A 16,078-nucleotide genomic window follows, 5' to 3' on the forward strand; every position below is an offset into this window, starting at 1 on the left:
GACATGTCTATTGACTGGTCAGGTCCTGGAAGACCCTATGGTGCTGCTGCTATCCTGGGCATAACAATATGTAATGTAAAGTTGAGGTTGTCAATATTGTATCAGGGCTCACTCCTGCTATACTTGTGTCCTATAGTTATCTGGAGATGATTTCGGGGCTTATCGTTCCCACGGCCCGGTCCTCGACCAGGCCTCTTTTTTTTTTTTGTTACCCAATCCCAAGGAAGCAGCCTGTAGCAGTTGTCTATCTCTCAGGTACATATTTAGTGCTAGGTGAACAGACGCATCAGGATGAAAGAAACTCTGCCCATTTGTTTCCGCCTCCACCAAGGATCGAACCCGGAACCTCAGAACTACGAATCCGATGTGCTGTCCGCTCAGGTGTCAGGCCCCTTTGCTCAGGGGCCTGAAAGGTGCTCAGCAGTATTTGATTATGTGTGTGTGTATATGCATGGTTTCCACAAGCAATATCAACTGTGCAGATGAGTATGGAAATATATGATCAGAAATATATCAATTGACTAATTTGTATCATAATGCTGAACTCATGGGGTGGTAGGTGATTTTTAACACTGATTTTACCCGCTAAGATGTATACTTAAATTTGTTTAATGAATTCATGGATGCTGAAAATTTACATAACCCTGCTATTAATGATTTATTTACTATTACTATAGCTTTATGTCATGAGATAGGAACGGAAGGTCTCATATTGATCATTTTCTTATTGATGATATAACTGGTCACACCTTTAAGTATAAGGCTGTCAGTGATGACAACCTGTCCTGGTATCATCCTGCCATGGCCACCTCCAATATACCTCACTCACAAGTTGCTGCTGCCAAAGATAACATAAACCTCCCTAGAACACACCTAAACGTAGGAAGGCCATTCTTGCTGACCTGGATAAGTTTAAATGCCTGCTTAACCAATACTCAAATCACAAGTGATGCAATTGCTTGCAATATTATTCAGTGCAATTTGCATCAGAACAATCTCAAGGACTTTTTCACATCTGTCGTTTCAGTGCTAGATAGTGCAGGGGAAGAGAGTATTTATCTTATAACCAATAAAAGAAGTAGTATGCCTGGTTGGAACAATCATGTTAGGGAATTTCAAAATAGATCTACCTTTTGGCATAACCTACAGAAAGATGCAGGGTGCTCCAGATCTTTGGGAAAACCCTATGGAAAGTTGCTGGGTGCTCCCAGACCATTTGACATAAGCTATGGAAAGATGCAGGGTGTCCCGGCCAGACCTTTTGGCATAACCCACAAAAAGATGCATGATACTGCAGACGTTTTGGCATGACCTACGGAAAGATGCCGGGGGGGGGGGGCAGAGATGGTTGGTGGTCCCAGCTCAGGTGTGGCACCAGGGCTCAATATCATCAAGAAAGAGGATTAAGAAAGAGAAAGATAGTATTGTGATATCAAAAGTAGTCGATAATCTTTCAAGGAAAAAGTTTTATGATTTTTTGGGTGAAATTAGAAAAAAAGGTTCATGCAGAGGAGTAACAAAAGTTATGGATGATGTCTCCGGGGCCCATTAATATATGAAATGGTTTAAAAGAAAAATCTTTAACATTGTAGAACACTGCGAGGTGCAGGACAGATGAGACTGAAACTGACCTAATTACAGCTGTATGTGAAGCCTGCATGAACCCTGCCCCCCCCCCCCTAATGTTAAACACCTGCACACTGTAACCCATGTAATGGCTGAGAAAACTTAGAAAGCTAAACAATAGGAATTGTGATATTTTACAAAATTATGATAAAATACAGTAATATATTATGATATATTACTGTATTTTATTTATTATTTTTGTATACAAGGGTTCTTACATTCTTGTACAGCCAATAGCACGCATAGCGTTATGGGTGAATGTCTATGTGTCTTACAGGCACACTCTCCCATGGTACATCACCACCATGTGTCTTACAGGCACACTCTCCCATGGTACATCACCACCATGTGTCTTACAGGCACACACTCCCATGGTACATCACCACCATGTGTCTTACAGGCACACTCTCCCATGGTACATCACCACCATGTGTCTTACAGGCACACTCTCCCATGGTACATCACCACCATGTGTCTTACAGGCACACTCTCCCATGGTACATCACCACCATGTGTCTTACAGGCACACTCTCCCATGGCACATCACCACCATGTGTCTTACAGGCACACTCTCCCATGGTACATCACCACCATGTGTCTTACAGATGTTTATTCAGGTAAGGTATATACATACAAGTGATGTTACATTAATGGATTGATATATAGATAGAGCTAGTACATACAATGCCTAAAGCCACTATTACGCAATGCGTTTCGGGCAAGAAAAACATTAATATCTAGAACTTAATACTAATTGAGCATAAAGAATAAAAAGTGTTGAGAACAAATACAAATAAAGATAAAAAAAAAGGGGGGAACATGACTGAAAAAGCAGCACAAATACAATAGGTTGACAAACAGTGTTGATTAAAAAAAAAGAAAATAAGACATGGGTTGACAATAGAGGAGTGAGGTAGGTTACAGGGAATTTATTAGGTAGTGTTTAGTTTTTATCTTAAACTGGTTGAGAGAGGTACAGTCTTTAACATGGTTGGGAAGGTCATTCCACATTCTGGGCCCCTTGATTTGCAGAGAATTTCTAGTTTGATTAAGTCGTACTCTAGGAATATCAAAACTGTATTTATTTCTGGTGTGGTGCTCATGGGTTCTGTTACAACCTTCTATGAAGCTTTTGAGATCAGGATTGGCATTATAGTTTAGCGTTTTATATATATATAATACACATGAGAGAATGTGCAGTGACTTAATATCTAACATATTCAGAGATTTGAGTAGGGGTACCGAGTGATGTCTGGGGCCAGAGTTGGATATTGTTCTAATAGCAGCTTTGTGTTGGGTAATTAGAGGACGTAAGTGATTTTGGGTAGTAGAACCCCAAGCACAAATACCATAGTTGAGATATGGATAGATAAGGGAGTAATAGAGAGTCACCAGGGCAGGGCGTGGTACATAATATCTGATCTTAGAAAGAATGCCCACAGTTTTTGAAACTTTTTTTGATATATTTAGAATGTGTCCCTGGAAATTCAGCTTGTGGTCAATGAGAATGCCAAGGAATTTGCCATCTAATTTGTTACAAATTTGGGTATTGTTTATTTTGAGATTTATTTGACTAGAGGATTTATTGCCAAACAGAATATAGAAAGTTTTGTCAATGTTAAGGGTGAGTTTGTTGGCAGTTAGCCAAAGATGGACTTTATTTAGCTCAGTATTTACTGTGGCATTTAGAGCAAGAGGGTCAGGACTGGAGTAAATGAAGGTTGTGTCGTCAGCAAATAGAATTGGTTTGAGGTGTTGGGAGGCATTTGGAAGGTCAATAATGTAGATGAGAAAGAGGAGAGGGCCAAGTATGCTGCCCTGAGGAACACCAATGTTGATGGGTAGGCACACTCTCCCATGGTACATCACCACCATGTGTCTTACAGGCACACTCTCCCATGGCACATCACCACCATGTGTCTTACAGGCTCTCTCTCCCATGGTACATCACCACCATGTGTCTTACAGGCACACTCTCCCATGGTACATCACCACCATGTGTCTTACAGGCACACTCTCCCATGGTACATCACCACCATGTGTCTTACAGGCACACTCTCTCATGGTACATCACCACCATGTGTCTTACAGGCACACTCTCCCATGGTACATTGACACCATGTGTCTTACAGGCACACTCTCCCATGGTACATCACCACCATGTGTCTTACAGGCACACTCTCCAATGGTACATCACCACCATGTGTCTTACAGGCACACACTCCCATGGTACATCACCACCATGTGTCTTACAGGCACACTCTCCCATAGTACATTGACACCATGTGTCTTACAGACACACTCTACCATGGTACATCACCGCCATGTGTCTTACAGGCACACTCTCCCATGGCACATCACCACCATGTGTCTTACAGGCTCTCTCTCCCATGGTACATCACCACCATGTGTCTTACAGGCACACTCTCCCATGGTACATCACCACCATGTGTCTTACAGGCACACTCTCCCATGGTACATCACCACCATGTGTCTTACAGGCACACTCTCTCATGGTACATCACCACCATGTGTCTTACAGGCACACTCTCCCATGGTACATTGACACCATGTGTCTTACAGGCACACTCTCCCATGGTACATCACCACCATGTGTCTTACAGGCACACTCTCCAATGGTACATCACCACCATGTGTCTTACAGGCACACTCTCCAATGGTACATCACCACCATGTGTCTTACAGGCACACACTCCCATGGTACATCACCACCATGTGTCTTACAGGCACACTCTCCCATGGTACATTGACACCATGTGTCTTACAGGCACACACTCCCATGGTACATCACCACCATGTGTCTTACAGGCACACTCTCCCATGGCACATCACCACCATGTGTCTTACAGGCTCTCTCTCCCATGGTACATCACCACCATGTGTCTTACAGGCTCTCTCTCCCATGGTACATCACCACCATGTGTCTTACAGGCACACTCTCCCATGGTACATCACCACCATGTGTCTTACAGGCACACTCTCCCATGGTACATCACCACCATGTGTCTTACAGGCACACACTCCCATGGTACATCACCACCATGTGTCTTACAGGCACACTCTCCCATGGTACATCACCACCATGTGTCTTACAGGCACACTCTCCAATGGTACATCACCACTATGTGTCTTACAGACACACTCTACCATGGTACATCACCACCATGTGTCTTGACCTTGTCAAGCACAAGGCGAAGCTTGAAAAATTTCCGAGGTATGTCACAAGACTAGTCCCAGAATTAGGAGGCATGAGTTACGAGGAAAGGCTGCATGAAATACATCTCACGACACTAGAAGACAGAAGAGTAAGGGGAGGCATGATCACTACCTACAAAATTCTCAGAGGAATTGACAGGGTTGATAAAGATTAACTGTTTAACACGGGTGGTACGCGAACAAGGGGACACAGGTGGAAACCTGAGTATCCAAATGAACCACAGGGACATCAGAAGGAATTTTTTCAGTGTTAGAGTAGTTAACAGGTGGAATGCACTAGGCAGTGATGTGGTGGAGGCTGACTCCATACACAGTTTTAAATGTAGATATGATAGAGCCCAGTAGGCTCAGAAATCTGTACACCAGTTGATTGACAGTTGAGAGGTGGGACCAAAGAGCCAGAGCTGTTGGATATTTCCAACACCGAATACAACACTGTTGTATTCTCATTACTTATTACTAACTATATTAATTATTGTAGTAAGTAAAATTAACAACACGTAGAATTCTCATGTACTAATAATTCCATCTGTACAGTAGGCTAGAATTCTCACGTCACCTGACGCCAGTATTGCGTCAGATTTCCTTACAGTAAACACATTATATCCAATGTATGTGAGAATTAAAATCGATTCTCTATAACTAAGGCATTCTGTATGATAACTAATTGCAGATGAATTGACTTCCAACTAAAAGCCGAATAGAGCGTTGGAGTCATAACGTTTATCTCGTAATAAAGCTAACGTCACCAGTGAATGCCATGGGGAGACATTAATTCCTCTCCCTTATATATTTACTATTCTTAAAGTGGTAAATAATAATAATTTCCTCCTCTAAATAATAAACCCGTCCAGTCTTCAACGTTTCAAGCGTAAATGCAAGAAATATTAATGTTCGTGACATAATTTGTTTTATGAACGCGCGACGCGGCGTGGGTTGAAGAGGACCAACTCAGTACACGTGTGGAGCCGCTCAGAGGCAGACCTGCGCATACCGTACTCACAAGGAGACGCCATTGCCCAGCCACTAGGGCAGACGTTATCCATCCTCAGATGAAAGTCGCCACTGTGAGGCGTGAATAACCTTGCAGATAATATCTTCAGCTGGTGTTGGTGTCAGATAAGGAACCTTTTAACCTGGTTCTTGACGACACGTGACCAGCCAGCGAAGCGCGCCACTATCCAGGATAGGCTTAGACGGAGCCTGGGGACGCGAATTCCGGCAATCTTAAAACTTATACAGTGCCCTTTCAGCTAAGTATATTCCCTTTATGTGATGCATCTAGTAAAGAGTTTTGTAGTAGCTGGGTGATTGACCGTTATGACGCATGATAACATCTAATAACAGGTGATTAAATTTTGTCACCTATAACTCTCAATTTCTTGAATATAGAGATTCAGTAGTTAAATTAGTTGCTACTGTAAATATTTGTCTTGCAGCACGTGAGAAGAATTCTTCCTGCCGCCTTCTCCCATGTTAATCCGTCCCATTCGTCAGCCAACCGAGTCCAGAGAATAAGAGGAAACTCCATGGCTTGTCTAGAGGAATCATCATTAAGCTAAGATTTTATATTCTTTCATGAATCTATTGCAATTCTTTATGTGCAGAATTTCTCAGGATTAATATGTGTTTACTGTAACTCTCATTACTATACTTATAATCTATGTTCTCATTTATGGTAATGATATCAGTTTCAATATAAAATTTATAGGATTAGATAATTATTAATTGAATTAGTGAACGAACCACACTAATTCCTGGACGTACTTACCTCCAGTAATAACCCCCCAATGTAGGTGTTTGAGGGTTTGATTCATTTCCCTTAAAACCAAGTCTGGTGCCCTTGAGGAGATACCAACTTTAATTTACAAAAAAGCCTCCAGATCTTTAGCCCCTGCTATTGCTTTGCTCTTCAACAAGTCACTTGAACTCCAAACCTTCCCAGATATTCTAAAAAAAGCGAGAGTAACGCCTGTCCACAAATGTGGTAATCTCACAGATGTTAACAACTACAGACCTATATCTATCCTGCCAAACTTGTCAAAATTTTTTGAAAAACTAATCTATAAGCAGCTTTACTCATATCTAGCCAAACTCAATATACTTAGCCCTTGCCAATATGGCTTCAGGCCCAAAAAAAGCACTAACGATGCACTTATTAGTATGCTTAACTCGATTCATACAGCTCTTGATAAAAATGAGTTCTCTGTTGGGTTGTTTGTGGACCTGCGTAAAGCTTTTGACACTGTCAACCACCAAAACCTTCTTCTTAAATTACATCATTATGGAGTCAGAGGACACTCCCTACAATACCTCAAATCCTACCTTACTGACAGGCTCCAATATGTTTCTGTGAATAATACAATTTCTCCCACCCTACCCATCAACATTGGTGTTCCCCAGGGCAGCATACTTGGCCCTCTCCTCTTTCTCATCTACATTAATGACCTTCCAAATGCCTCCCAACACCTCAAACCAATTCTATTTGCTGACGACACAACCTTCATTTACTCCAGTCCTGATCCCCTTGCTCTAAATGCCACAGTAAATACTGAGCTAAATAAAGTCCATCTGTGGCTAACTGCCAACAAACTCACCCTTAACATTGACAAAACCTTTTATATTCTGTTTGGCAATAAATCCCCTAATCAAATAAATCTCAAAATAAACAATACCCAAATTTGTAACAAATTAGATGGCAAATTCCTTGGCATTCTCATTGACCACAAGCTTAATTTCCAGGGACACATTCTAAACATATCAAAAAAAGTTTCAAAAACTGTGGGCATTCTTTCTAAGATCAGATATTATGTACCACGCCCTGCCCTGGTGACTCTCTATTACTCCCTTATCTATCCATATCTCAACTATGGTATTTGTGCTTGGGGCTCTACTACCCAAAATCACTTACGTCCTCTAATTACTCAACACAAAGCTGCTATTAGGACAATATCCAATTCTGGCCCCAGACACCACTCGGTACCCCTACTTAAATCTCTGAATATGTTAGACATGAAGTCACTGCACATTCTCTCATGTGTATTATACATATATAAAACGCTAAACTATAATGCCAATCCTGATCTCAAAAGCTTCATAGAAGGTTGTATCAGAACCCATGAGCATCACACCAGAAATAAATACAGTTTTGATATTCCTAGAGTACGACTTAATCAAACTAGAAATGCTCTACAAATCAATGGGCCCTGAATGTGGAATGACCTTCCCAACCATGTTAAAGACTGTACCTCTCTCAACCAGTTTAAGTTAAAAACGAAGCTATACCTAATAAATTCCCTGTAACCTACCTTACCCTTCTATTGTCAACCAATGTCTGTTTTTTTCTTTAAAGAGCGCTGTTTGTCGACATAATTGTATTTGTTCTGCTTTTTCATCTATGTTTTCATTTCTTGTTTTCATTCTACTCATTATGCTCAATTAGTATAAAGCTTGTCATTTAAGTTTATCATGCCCGAAACGCTTTGCGTAATAGTGGCTTTAGGCATTGTATGTACTAGCTATACCTATAAGTCAAACAATCCTTGTAAATATTTATTGTATGTATGTACCTTACCTAAATAAAATTGTATTGTTGTATTGTATTGTATTTAATTATACAGCCCATTAATTATTTCTATGATCATATTCTCTAGTATTTTATCCATAGTTACTGGTTCATCTAGGAATTATCTAATGATCAGAAATTCTCAGTTTCCCTCTTTACTATAAAAGCGGGTGGTCCTTCGTAATTTAATTTACTACATTAATATTTAAATAATCACAATCAAGCCCCAAATATCCCACATTATGGTCCTTATCGAACCGGATAGGCATTAAATTTATAATTAAAATATTAACCATTAATAACTAATCCTTGTGTGACCGTTAGTCTAGATCACACTAACATATTGCTACTTTCACCTCATGTATAAGGTAGCTTTAGTGGGTCATAGCCAATTACCCACAACATTTAGACCTACAATTCATACTGAAGTAGAATCTTTAGGTCACCAAGAGCAACAGCTCATAACCTTATATTAATCACTAACACCAATTAAGTGTTAACCATTTAGGCTATACCAATGTTTCAATATATGGCTGTCAGCAGACTGTCCATTATAGCCTGAATCCATGTTATAGTTACTGCTTCACTCAAGTCAGTGGATCATTAACATTTAGGGATCCAGTATACTAATATAAATTACTGATCTCATACTAGTTAATTATTACTAACCCTGATAACATTTATTCCACAATTAGGAGTACATTCAGGAGTTAGATAATATTTACGGCAGTAGAATACTTGCCAAACACAATTAATTCCTTTGTGTTCATTTAATTTCTTATACACACAATTACACAAGTGTATATTATATAAAATACAAAAAAAACAAAAACACAGCACAATTATTTGCACATTACTGCACCATAATATAATCTTTGCCAACCTTCATTAGGTAGCAATTTAGGCTGTGATTGTGTTGAATCTGGCACAAGCACAGACTAAATATAGTTGTAGTTTCTCAAGTAGAAATTCTCACGACTAGGCTTGAGCTAGTTAGTGATATATATTATTCTTTGTGCTGACCCTATCAAGGGTGGGATTAACCATTTATTGTGTAATTATTTTATTGCATATTTCTATGTATGTCTTTGAGTGTTACTGTAAGTCTACTACCCATCCGAGGCTGATTTAGATGAGCTAAGCTGAGGAACACCTGTAGTGAGACCAAGGTACCACTCAAATCTTAGTTACTTATTATTAGGTAGGTAGCTAACCTCTAAATGAGGTAAATTACAACCAGCCTCAAGAAATATCAGGCTGTCAATACTTATACCTGCTCTACATCAAGGAGCAGACTATAGCTATACCACTAGCTACATAAGCCCTATCAGGCTCAATTTACCGCAAGAATGAATCCTTTAGAAAGGAATGCAAGATTCTTGACAGCTCTTCAACGTCCCTTAGGAAAACTGCTTATGAAATGTCATCTCTGTGTCGAAACTGACCCAGGTGACGTCTATAGACTAGCAAGTTACATAAGGAGCGCCATCCAAAAGTATGATCATGTATAGACTGTAATCGAGTCCCACAGGAATTTACTCCAAGTCGGTCATACTGTCTCAGACCACTTACGTCTAACAGAATCTGATCTCGATAACTATGAACATTCCGTTCAAACCAGGTTAGACCGATATAAGGAGGTGCTTGCGAGACAAGATATTCCCGAGTGGGTAGATCAGATCATTAATAGACTTGTATCCAAGTTAACACTAAGTTCAGATGAAATACCTGAACTACCTCAAGACGAGGAGAATCCTCTAATTAATACTGATCACTACACAGGATCCATAACTGAAGTTCAACCTTCATTTTCTAACCTCTCATCTAATACAGCTTCATGTGATGATTTGTTTACAGAGTCTGACCAATTTTCAGACCACTCTTCTCAATGTTCCCTGGATTCTATAAGTTCAATACATAAGGCTACTGAATTAACTAGCTTATCACCAGAACCCAAAGAAACAAGTGAAGCTGCCGATGAAACAAGTGAAGCTGCAATGATCAGTGAATCTGAACCTGAAAATGATAAAGCTAATGCTGCAGCAGCAGTCGAAGCTGTAATCAAAGCTGAGGCTAAGCAAGAAGCCTTAAGCAACACAAGTAATGGTCACAATTGCTCCCAACAGCCTTCTAAAGTAAGTGCTAACAATGAGAAGACTATTATAAACCTTGTGCACCAATTATTAAATTTATTTTCGCCAGAGCAATCAGTTGACTCTTTACAAGACTTTAGTTTTCAGCTTGAGTCACTGATAAATTCTTGCAGTAAAGAGGTGGATCACCCAACTACTGAGTGGATGACTAAAATTATCATCCAGAGAAAATTGTCTGGTGACACACTTAATAAATTATATGTATGCCAGAATGGTAATACCCTGTCAATGCAGGATATATTTACAGGTTTGCGTAATATGAGCAATCATACAGCAGACCAAGCAATTAATGCTAAATCTGAATGCACCAAAACTGTACCTACATCAGTTTCCTTGCCTGAAACTCCTAAAGTGACACTGTCACTAGGTAACAAAGGTGCTAATAATCCATGTAACAACAATCAGTCAAACACTGATTCATCAGTGAGGCCTAAGAGTCCCACAGGTGCTCCTAAGAGACCTAATAGTCCAAAGAGCACTCCCAAGAGCCTGTTAATGGTTCCCCAGAGTACACCAAGTACTCACAAGAGAATAAATAACAAGCAAATGCAAGCAGCAAAACCATCACAACCTGCAAATACTGTTTTACCTAAACCGGTAACCCCTAAACGATCTGTAGGATGGGGAATGTGCTTGTTTTGCAATCAAAAACATTCTCTGTACAAATGTACTAATTATCCTAATAGAGACACAAGAGTCAGACGACTCAAACAGTTACACAAATAAGAACATAAGAACATAAGAACAAAGGTAACTGCAGAAGGCCTATTGGCCCATACGAGGCAGCTCCTATTCTATAACCACCCAATCCCACTCATATACTTGTCCAACCCGTGCTTGAAACAATCGAGGGACCCCACCTCCACCACGTTACGCGGCAATTGGTTCCACAAATCAACAACCCTGTTACTGAACCAGTATTTACCCAAGTCTTTCCTATATCTAAACTTATCCAATTTATATCCATTGTTTCGTGTTCTGTCCTGTGTTGATACTTTTAATACCCTATTAATATCCCCCCGGTTATGTCCATTCATCCACTTGTAAACCTCTATCATGTCACCCCTAACTCTTCGCCTTTCCAGTGAATGCAACTTAAGCTTTGTTAATCTTTCTTCATATGAAAGATTTCTAATTTGGGGAATTAACTTAGTCATCCTACGCTGGACACGTTCAAGTGAATTTATATCCATTCTATAATATGGCGACCAAAACTGAACTGCATAATCTAAATGGGGCCTAACTAGAGCAAGATATAGCTTGAGAACCACACCAGGTGTCTTGTTACTAACGCTGCGATTAATAAATCCAAGTGTCCGATTTGCCTTATTACGAACATTTATGCATTGATCCTTTTGTTTTAAATTCTTACTAATCATAACTCCCAGATCCCTTTCGCAATCCGACTTCGCAATCACAACACCATCTAGCTCGTATCTTGTAACTCTATCATCATTACCTAACCTCAGAACTTTACATTTATCAGCATTAAACTGCATCTGCCAATCCTTTGACCATTTCAAAACCCTATCTAGATCAACTTGAAGTGATAGTGAGTCCTCCTCCGAATTAATTTCCCTACCGATTTTCGTATCATCGGCAAATTTGCAAATGTTGCTACTCAGACCTGAATCTAAATCATTTATATATATTATAAACAACAGAGGTCCCAGGACAGAGCCTTGAGGCACTCCACTTACAACATTTTCCCACTCTGACTTGATTCCATTTATACTAACTCTCTGTTTCCTTTGGTATAGCCATGCCCTAATCCAGCTTAATATAGCACCCCCAATACCATGAGACTCTATTTTTTTAATCAGTCTTTCATGTGGCACTGTATCAAAAGCTTTGCTAAAGTCAAGGTATACAACATCGCAATCCTTACCACTATCAACTGCCTCAACAATGCTAGAATAAAAAGATAACAAATTTGTTAAACATGAACGGCCATTTATAAAACCATGTTGCGACTCAATTATTAATTTATGTTTTTCAAGATGAAGACGAATTTTATTTGCTATTATAGATTCGAGTAACTTTCCCACAATAGACGTTAGGCTAATTGGTCGATAGTTAGACGCAAGTGATCTATCTCCTTTCTTAAAAACTGGTATCACATTAGCAACTTTCCAAAACTCTGGCACTCTGCCTGACTCTATTGATTTATTAAATATGGTTGACAGTGGGTCACAAAGCTCCTCTTTGCATTCTTTAAGCACCCTAGCAAACACTAGGTGTCTCAAACCTAGGTGCAAACACAAAATGTACTAGGTGTCTCAAACCACATAATGTTAACAGCTGTGACACCCCACTGAACACCTGCAATAGGTGTAGAAGGGGCAAGCATCATGCTGCACTGTGCAAATTAGTTAGGACTAATTATGTCAATCCTAGAATAGGACGTAGAGAATCTACACCAGTACAGTGCTGCAAGGTGCGAGATGTGTACAGCGTAACTTCACAAGCATCTCAAGTGGATGCTGCTTTGCCTACTGCCCAACTTCAAGTGAAGAACAGAGGAGCCAAGATCACCATACGTGGACTATTTGATCAAGGTTCCCAGAGAACTTTCATTACTCAAAGGGCAGCAGAGGCACTTAATTTACAACCAATAGGACAGGTAAAATTAAACTTGTCAGGGTCCATGATAAATCGAGGAACCCATGAATACTCCGTAGTTCAACCGCTTGTACGACTAGGTAGTCATGCCAAGGCTATCCAAGCCATTGTTGTAGATCAAATACCTTTAGACTTACATATTAAGGGTCTGGGGTACACAGCCCACTTCCTGCAGGAACGTGAAATTAATTTGGCTGACAACAAGTTAACGTCTGACCGCCTTAACAATATAGATGTACTAGTAGGGGCCGACTACTATTACCAGTTCATAACTGGACATGTTAAACGATTGGGAATGAATATGCTCCAATCTGCAGGAGGCTACTTACTTACTGGTAAAGTTCTGAATGTGAACAAGCCTAAACCTGCCAACAATAATAAATTAGTCAGCAGTAAATCAATTCTCAAGCAGCAAGCTAAAAGGAGAGACACAGCTGAGTAATAAACTCAGATTGAATGTAGTGCAATTGATACTCGCCGAGATGTTTCATAGCTCTCAGTGAAAACCAATGGTCCGTACTCAAACAAGTACAAGTCACAGCGACCAAGCCATTGAATTCACTGCAGACCTAGAATTATTCTCGACAAGTAGTAACTGACCACACTCAGTCTTCCTAGTTAAATTGTAATGTTGGGCTAGAGAATCTAGTACTCCCTAGGTAATTAATAATGTTAGGCTAGAGAATCTAGCACTCAATGCCACTGGCATTTCCTGAATTTAGTAATAAATTCACTAGGACCACTGGTCCACTATACTTGCGCTTAAAGGTTTGCCAAGAAAACCTTCTTAATACCATGTTTTCTGCACTAAGAGTTAGTGATAAATACTTGCATTAATTGTTTGAGTTGTTTTTTCTTTCGTTTCTGCTTATTTAGTGTAGGAACGCAGCACGAACAAACTTGCAAACTTACTAATATGTAAGTGAATTTACAGAGAACTAATATGTTTAATGCATTATCGTTAAACATTAGCATTGTTAATTAACATGCTTCATGAGCTTAACATAGCTCACTTTAGAATTAATGTAATAATATGAGTGCTTGTTCCCCATGCGTACGAGCTTAATATTGCTCGCCATGACAATTGAATGATGCAAAACTCCACCTCGTTAATTCGAGTTCACTGAACTCACCCTGTTAGCACTGCTAACGAGCTCACTGCAGCTCACCCTGTCAACACTGTTGACGAGTTCACTGTAACTCACCCTGTTAGCACTGCTAACGAGCTCACTGTAGCTCACCCTGTCAACACTGTTGACGAGTTCACTGTAACTCACCCTGTTAGCACTGCTAACGAGCTCACTGTAGCTCACCCTGTCAACACTGTTGACGAGTTCAATGTAACTCACCCTGTTAGCACTGCTAACGAGCTCACTGCAGCTCACCCTGTCAACACTGTTGACGAGTTCAATGTAACTCACCCTGTTAGCACTGCTAACAAGCTCACTGTAGCTCACCCTGTCAACACTGTTGACGAGTTCACTGCAACTCACCCTGTTAGCACTGCTAACGAGCTCACTGCAGCTCACCCTGTCAACACTGTTGACGAGTTCACTGTAACTCACCCTGTTAGCACTGCTAACGAGCTCACTGTAGCTCACCCTGTCAACACTGTTGACGAGCTCACCCTGTCAACACTGTTGACGAGTTCACTGTAACTCACCCTGTTAGCACTGCTAACGAGCTCACTGTAGCTCACCCTGTCAACACTGTTGACGAGTTCACTGTAACTCACCCTGTTAGCACTGCTAACGAGCTCACCCTGTCAACACTGTTGACGAGTTCACTGTAACTCACCCTGTTAGCACTGCTAACGAGCTCACTGTAGCTCACCCTGTCAACACTGTTGACGAGCTCACCCTGTCAACACTGTTGACGAGTTCACTGTAACTCACCCTGTTAGCACTGCTAACGAGCTCACTGTAGCTCACCCTGTCAACACTGTTGACGAGTTCACTGTAACTCACCCTGTTAGCACTGCTAACGAGCTCACCCTGTCAACACTGTTGACGAGTTCACTGTAACTCACCCTGTTAGCACTGCTAACGAGCTCACTGTAGCTCACTCTGTCAACACTGTAACTCACCCTGTTAGCACTGCTAACGAGCTCACTGTAGCTCACCCTGTCAACACTGTTGACGAGTTCACTGTAACTCACCCTGTTAGCACTGCTAACGAGCTCACTGCAGCTCACCCTGTCAACACTGTTGACGAGCTCACTGTAGCTCACCATGTTAACGAGCTCACTGCAGCTCACCTTGTCAACACTGTTGACGAGCTCACTGTAGCTCACCATGTTCACGAGTTCAATATAGCTCGACTTGTTAATGAGCTCAATACTGCTCACAATGTTAATTCGAGTACATTTTTGCTCACAATTAGCTTAGTCCCTTACTTAGGTAGGTTAGAAATTCAAACCATTTATTTAGGTAGGTTTAGGGACTTTAGTTAGTGTCAACTGAGTACTAGCCTAGTCTGTACTCACCATTAATTGCAATTAATGCAATCAATTATTGCAATTAATGCAATTAATTAATTGCAATTAATGCAATTAATCCTCTAATTACCCAACACAAAGCCGCTATTAGAACAATATCCAACTCTGGCCCCAGACATCACTCGGTACCCCTACTCAAATCTCTTAATATGTTAGATATTAAGTCACTGCACATTCTCTCATGTGTATTATACATATATAAAACGCTAAACTATAATGCCAATCCTGATCTTAAAAGCTTCATAGAAGGTTGTAACAGAACCCATGAGCACCACACCAGAAATAAATACAGTTTTGATATTCCTAGAGTATCTTGAGGTTATCTTGAGATGATTTCGGGGCTTTAGTGTCCCCGCGGCCCGGTCCTCGACCAGGCCT

The sequence above is a fragment of the Procambarus clarkii genome, chromosome 35 (assembly GCF_040958095.1).
Source record: "Procambarus clarkii isolate CNS0578487 chromosome 35, FALCON_Pclarkii_2.0, whole genome shotgun sequence".
NCBI classification, from domain to species: Eukaryota; Metazoa; Arthropoda; class Malacostraca; order Decapoda; family Cambaridae; genus Procambarus; species Procambarus clarkii.